Source organism: Magallana gigas, chromosome 6 (genome assembly GCF_963853765.1).
Source record: "Magallana gigas chromosome 6, xbMagGiga1.1, whole genome shotgun sequence".
Classification (NCBI taxonomy): Eukaryota; Metazoa; Mollusca; class Bivalvia; order Ostreida; family Ostreidae; genus Magallana; species Magallana gigas.
The window spans coordinates 17,131,632-17,139,812 of NC_088858.1; positions in this window are offsets into that span (position 1 = coordinate 17,131,632).

Here is an 8,181-nt window from a genome sequence, read left to right on the forward strand (position 1 = left end):
GGATTATGGATACAGTTTACATAAGGGAAAACCCGGTTTGCTGTCACATTGACAGTTTTTCACTTGTTAGGTCACCTGAATCACTCAGATGACCTATTGCAATTGGTCTTCGTCCGTCGTCGTGCGTTAACAATTTTACATTTTTAACTTCTTGAAAATTACCAGGCCAATCGTTACCATTTTTGGTGTGAAGCATCTCTATGGTAAGAAGAATCTAAATTGTAAAATTCATGGCTCTACCACCCTTAGAGTGCCACGGGCGGGGCCAAATATGCAAAAAAAGCCATATTTTCAAAAATCTTCTTCTCTACTCCCACGCATGAGGAAAAAACCGGTTGCATGGTTATGATGTCCATGAAGCCCTCTACCAAAATTGTGAAATTCATGACCCCTGGGTCAGGGGTTCAGGCTCTAGGGTGGGGCCAATATGGCCAAATAGTAAAAACGTATTAAATCTTAGAAAATCTTTTTCTTTACTCCCATATATATTTGTTAAAAACTAAATGCATAGTTATGATGTCCATGAGGCCCTCTACCAAAATTGTAAAATTCATGACCCCTTTGTTAGGTGTTCAGGGTGGGGCCAATATGGCCATATAGTAAAACTGTTTTAAATCTTAAAAAATCTTCTTCTCTACTCCCACACATGTGAGCAAAAAACTGAATACATGGTTATGATGTCCATGAGTGCCTCTACTAAGATTGTGAAATTCATGACCCCTTTGTTAGGTGTTCAGGCTCTAGGGTGGGGCCAATATGGCCATATAGTAAAACTGTTTTAAATCTTAAAAAATCTTCTTCTCTACTCCCACACATGTGGGCAAAAAACTGAATACATGGTTATGATATCCACAATCTCCTTTACCTAAATTGTGAAATTCATGGCCCCTTGGTCAGGGTTTCAGGACATGAAGGGGGGGGGGGGGCAATATGACAATATAGTGTTAATGCATATAATGTTTAACAATGTTCTTCTCTATTCTCACACATCTGTATTAAAAAAAAAACTTACTATTAATAATGTTTACCAGGAAGTCCTCTACTGCAATTTTAATTTTCATGTCCCCTCAAGGATGGGTTTTGACTCTAGGACAGGGCCAAAATGGATGTATAGATGTAAATGCATATAACATTAAAAAATTATCCTCTTTACTCCCACACACCTGAAAGGAAAACTGAATTCATGATTTTGTAGACCAGATCTTAGTTTTTCACCAAAATTATAGGTTTCACAGTTCTATTTGAAATGTGGTCGTCATTACAAATTTAAAATTTTTCTACTCCAGTATGAAACCTAATTGATTAGATGCATATATGAGACTCCGTGACAAGTTTGTGTATGCTACTCAGGTGACCGTTAAGGCCAATTGACCTCTTGTTTTCAGTGGAATTGCAATTGCTCGTTCCACATGGATACGAAGCTTTGCAATTTTTTTTGTTTTCAAAACATCATGTGCAGTGAGATGTTTACCTTTCCCCCATGAACACTTTTTGGTAAATGGTGGTATATTCAATGTAGCCCTTCTTTCTAACAGTAAATCTATTATCAAAAAGCCCCTATCTGCCACCACTTCATCACCAGGTTTTACAATATCTAAATATCCACAGTGTTCAGTTATGTACCTGTCTGATACATTTCCACCCCAAAGATTTGAAATGAACATGAAAGCTCCCAAAGGAGTAACAGCAACTAAAGCTTTAAAGGTATTTTTCTGCTTATAAGAACTGTATGTTCTAGACTGTGCTGTTGTGGTGGAAGGCCGTTCAAAAAAAATTCAGTACAATCAATTATGCAAGTTGTTTTGGGAAAAACTGATTTAAAACATTTTGTCAAAAACTTTTTCATACATTTAGGAGATGGTCTTTTCAAAAGAGGTGAAAACACAACATTCATATAATTAATCCAGGTAACAAAAATTTGTGACACTCTAGTGCATGAAATCCCCAAAATATCTGCTATGACAAAAGTTGGTAAAGCTAATATAAGTCTTTACAATGTTATAAGGAATTCGTGAAAACGTGTCAGCTTCCTGTTTGGTCCAGTCTTCTTGGAGGATTTCTCTGGTGTTGCATTGTATACTCCTGACCCACCTTTCCAGTATGCCAGCGTTGGTGTAAGATTGTCAAAGATGGCTGCAAAAGTAATAAAAAAATAAGTTAAATTATTAATCATACTTAAGCTTGTAGCACCAATTTGTCCATAAAATATTGTTATTATAATTTGAGGCACTATTTCTCATACACATCATTATTGGTTTGTAAATATAGATATAGTCAAAATTTTATTTTATTATATATACTTGTGTACTCAAACCAAAGATTCCAAATAGAGTAACGACCGATGGCAATCCGAAGTAACTATTGACAGAACTATCACTGTCTGTCATCTTGTCCACAAGCAAGTATCGCTTCAGATCATCCTTGTCCCTAAAGGTTTCCCTCAGTTGCAGCAGTTCAGCTTCAGACTTTTCCATGTCCTGTAGTATCAAGTTCGTCTGGCATTCTGCATTACAAGTCTGGGGATGAGCCTTTTCATTCCCATATGAACAATTATCATGATCACTGGGTGCTAAAATTTGAAAAGAAATTATACAATATGTAATTATTATTTACTAGCATTAGTTTTGCATTATTACTATTTTTTAATATGATTAAGTTGTTGGGGTTTTTTTTTTGGCATTACATGTATTAGTTTAGTATTTGGGGTTATATGGACCGTGGAGATTGCCCTGGTTAGCTCAGTGGTAGAGCTCCTGATTAGAGTTGCAGGGGTCCCTGGTTCGATTCCCGGTCCATTGTATTTGTATACTCATTCCTCTTTTCCTTCAATACATTAGGTTCACATTTATTAAAACAAATCAACATACTTGCTGTTGGTTCTACTGCTGGTATGGATTGCACAGTAATTTCCTTATTGACATGGAATGGAAAAAGCTGTTCTCTATATGCATCATCTTCATCCTACAAATACATAATTATAGTGCAACGTACATTCTTTTTTGTATGCCCTATATGCAAATTTAGGATGAAAACGTATGCATTGGTGTGTCAATAATTTAGAATCAATTATAAATCATTGTTCAAAAAGAAGATATACTGTGATTCGAATAAAGTACATACCACTAAAAGAATATCCGTTGCAGTAGCCTGAGTAGGTCGATGCCCATTCTCCTGATCAGACGTAACTTTGTTGTTATTATTTGCGGCTTGTTGAAGGGACCTCTTTTCAATGGAAGATGTACCTCGATTTCCCAACGAGCACTTAAAGTTATTGTAACGGAAAAGCTCGGGGTATGGGTGGTCCTGTGTTGGTTGACCGTCAACAAAGTGCATGGAGCATATCCTGTCGTGTCGAGAAGGCTCGAAGATACGGCGTCTTAGCAATTCAAGCCACTTCCTCTGTACTTTGGGATGCTTTGACGAGGGAAAAGGGAAGAATTCTACGTCTGTCATAAACCCATACCTCCCCTTTTTCCTTGAATCGGAAGAACAGTCTCAGCGACACAGTAATACCGCGGCATGTCGTAGCAGACGCTGTCGTTTCTAATGTAAACAATTTTACCGGAAGTAATGCGCCCGCATTTTAATAAAAATCACGTGACTTCTGTGCGAACTAAATGTTAGAATCTTGCCGGAATACGGTGACTCGAAAATGGACTATTAGAACAAATGAATTTATCATTATTAAGAATTTGACAGTCACATTGTCAAAGAAATAGCAATATAGGCATCGTAAAATGACATCAAATACGCCATTATTAAAAATTTAGTTACGAAGATTTTACACTATAGTCTACCCCAAGATATTTATGCTGCACATTTGGACGATTTTTAATAAAAATACACTTACCTGTGAAAGAAGTGCAATTGAAATAGTTGAAAGGGATATTTTCCAAGATAATATCATTGACACATTATCATATTTCACTCGGAAAAATTCACAGGAACGAAAACAGATTCCTTACAGAGATTTACAATGGGGAATGTTTACATCTTTTCTCCATTCGGAATACACTCGGAATACATCGCGCAATATTTCAACGTTATCATCCGGGCTTGCTGCAATGCAAAATCTCCGTAGACATCACATTTTTTTAGCATTGTATTGAAACCTGATAAGTTAACGGGCGTTTTGACTGAGAAGTCTTGGAAATTTTTCATACTTTTGAATGAACATCGTTTGAATCCTGAGGTATTTATAAATATCAAACAATTATGCCAAACGTGAATCCAAAATATCTTGGGACAGAGTATAAAGCATTATTTGAATGTTGTGCGTTTGATTGTTAATTAGTGAAAATGCACTCTCTGCGTAAAGTAATTAAAAAGAAGTCAGTTTTGAAACAAAATTTGATTAAAATAAGTCCAAGAAATTTGAACAATTAATGTCAAGGTCATTATTGCACCATATGTTCATAAAATTTGATTAAAATAAGTCCAAGAAATTAGAACAATTAATGTCAAGGTCATTATTGCATTATATGTTCATTTCACAGTGGATCGGGACACAAATTAACCATGCAACGGACAGTTTTCACTGCATGATTTCTTTTAATAATATGGAGATTATGTGCCCATTTCTTGTGATATACTTTAAATGTGAAGTAAAGAAAAATTAAAAAGCAAGCATTCTGAGAGTATTGCATAAGTAATACACGTCCCCTACCGGTTTGTATTACTCTATGAAAGCTTCCAAGCACACAACTATTTCAGAGCTATTGTAAACGAGATGTCATGCTTTAATCCGAGATAAAAGAACAGAGGAAATTAAAACTATATAGTTGATACAGAAATTAAATACAAACTAGATGCTGTCATTAGACAGTAATACCCGCACCATGTGTTTGCCCCTAAATAACACTGTTTTGTACCAGTTTAATTAAAAATGAAGGCTATATGCAAGCTCCGGTAATACAATTAAAATTTATAATTTTCATAACTGAAGGATGAGATCCCTTCCCTTATGATAATACACATCGTGACATGAGCAGCACTTTATGTGCAATTTGGGGTAGAACTGTTTGCGTGAATTTTCAGTTAATCAATAATCTTAACATTTTATGTCATAGAAAGTATAATGGTCTACAGAATTATTACAAACAAAATTAAAAATTAAATTATGCCCCCTCCCCGTGGCGGTTGCCGGTTTTAGATGTGCTTCTGTGTGCATACATGAACATCATCGTGTGCACAGATTTAGAGAAGTGGTGGGAGTGAGGGGTCCAGACCCCCCTCCCCATAAAAATTCATTTATATCAATTGTAAAATTACCAAAAATACACCTTGGACCCCAATGCTCTCACAGACATGTAAACGCTCAAACCCATTGCGCTTCAATGTTAGGAAATATTATTTGGGGGGTAAATATTTAATCAATATTTAATATACTTTATTGTTTATCTCAATAGAAAGTATACATGTACATCACAATATGTAGGTGTCCTGCACCACCTTAAAGCTGTTATTTACCTAATAAAATAGTGCAAGTGGATTTGAAGAATAGGTCATAAAAATACATGCATGTTACAAATGAATGATCTTTGTCTGAAGTTACGTACCGGTACACAACACAGGTCTGCATGTCTCATTAGCGGGTACTAGTTTTACCCAGCTCTTCGATTAGATGGGTTCACGTGTATATATACATGGGTGTTGCTAAAACGCGGAACGGAAAACGGAACGGAAGGGAAAACGGAAAATCTTATCTAATGTTATTTACCTCATAGATTTGTTAATCATGCTAAAACGATATACTTTATGTACCTTTTTAATTTTTTTTGAAAGATTAGCAATATTAGATTATTTATTCAAGAATATTTATTTCCTCAAAATTAACAGTACATGCATTGACCACTATATTCTGTTCCAAAATATCCTCGATTCACTTTTTGCTGTATATTTATATATATCTCAGGGTTCAAGCAATTCTCTTTTAGAAGCATTAAACATTCTCATTATTCTTTCTTTAAAACGTCCTCTCTAGCTTATCAGCTGGTATAAATACACAGCTAAAAATAAAGAAGTCTACGGGGTTTTGCATTTCAACAGCCCCGGATGATAGTGTTAAAAAATTGTGCAAGGTCTTCTGAGTGACTTCCAAATGGAGAAAAGATGTCAACATTTTCCTTTATAAATCGTCCAAATGTGCTGCATGAATACATGTGTATTTTGGGATGGACAGACTATAGTCCCAATATATAATCGGAAAATCAAACCAGACGACGTCTAGAGCTCTCTATTCGGATCATATGAATATAGCTGCTGGAATAAACAACTGCTTAGTAATGCAAACGTAAACAAAATTGCATTGCTAAAAATACTAGTTTCACAAATTACTAGTTTCACAAATTACCGGGTATTTTAATGTTTACTGTACTTTAAATTTTAATGTCGTCAGTCCTACGGTTTTTTTTCTTCCATCCAATGATACTGTATCATCTGTATGATAAAAGATCGTCTAGAACACCGAAAATTCAATTTTGATGTAAGTATATACATGTACATCATATTTGAAATATAAAAATACTCAAAACACGCATAAAACGCTTTCACTAACTGCGTACGTTACGCTGATATGCCAGCAATACCATATAAGAAAAATAAGTAAAAAGTTATAGCTAATTTGCTCGTTTAATCATGGTAATGTTTCACAATTCGTATACATTTGATTTTTCTGTTTCCGTACTCAACTAAAGCCGAATGAATACAATGCTATAATTGATAGACATTCATATGAATATTAATAAGATAACAACATGCTGATAATCATTCATTAGATATAAATAAAAGATACAAAGTAAATCGTTTCTGGCCAGTCTATACCCTTTTAAGAGATAAACGTGATGATATTTTCCATTCCATTCCGCTTTCCGTTCCGTTTTCCGTTCCGCGTTTTAGCAACACCCAAACATACATGTCTGTGTTTTCCGTATGCAGAAACGGATTAGTTAAGATCAGCTAAAGGAATTCATTATTGTGTTTTAATTGGATTATCATTATGATGTTGACCAATTTAGGTAAGCATAATACATGTAGTAGCAGTAGCACAATATAATGAGATGCCAGCATACATATATAAGTTCTACTTTCACTTTCTAAATGTGATCTCCCTTTGACAGCATACTGTATCATCATCTTTTAATATTTAAATAAGCTTATCATCGTTACCTATCCTATCGCATTTGTAAAGTTTCTGTCATTTTAGTTGCAAAAGTTATTTTTTTCATTTGTCAGACTGCATGCACTATTGAGTTGACCCCATATTGACCCTGTGTAAACAATTTCTTATTAAATTTGTGTATTACATGTAAGTAGGTGTACACACTTATCACTTATTTTTATATGAGTTATAATAGGAAGGAAGGAGTATTTCTTTCTTAATGTATTATAATGCATCAAATACAATGTAGGTCATGACCTTATGGGACTGTTCTGACCCCACGAAACAGGAAAATACAAAATATCTTCTAATGTCATTATGATGCATCAAACGGTGTAAAGTACATTAATGACCCCCAGGTGTTGTCTTTAACCCCCCGCCTTTATGAAATAGGAAATGATATGATACACTGTATATTTTTTTAACTTCTGAGATCTTAGATCCTCATCCCTAAACCATATAATTTATTTTTGCTCTTTGTGTCATTGCGCGTAAAATTGTATGTAGATTGTGCCCCCTTGGAGACACCCTGACATTTTAGAACTAGAAATAATAATGTATTTTATCTTATTAATATGTTTATATACAGTAGTGTTTGATCCATGTGGGTCAATCCTAGCCTAATGATGTCACTGCTTTGTTTAGGAGACTTTACAATTGCCCCAAATAGGCGAATACACATGGAAGTGATGCATATTGTTTATAAATCTTAAAAATTGAATTAAGCAATTTCCAAAATGTGAATCACGAGAGAAAAAGCAATCAAGAAATGATTTAAAATTTGCTACTGTACACATGTAAGAATGTATTAAGAAGACTGAATCTTTATAACCAGGTTAGATTGGGGGGGGGGGGTGAATGTGGAGTATTAACATTTATAATTTGAATCATTTATTATTATTAATTTTAACTTGTCAATGAATACTACTTATTGATCCCAAGGAAGAAATATGACCTCTGATCATATCTCAATAGATCATTTGTCAATTATGCAAAGTGTAATACAATTTTTTTTAAGAATA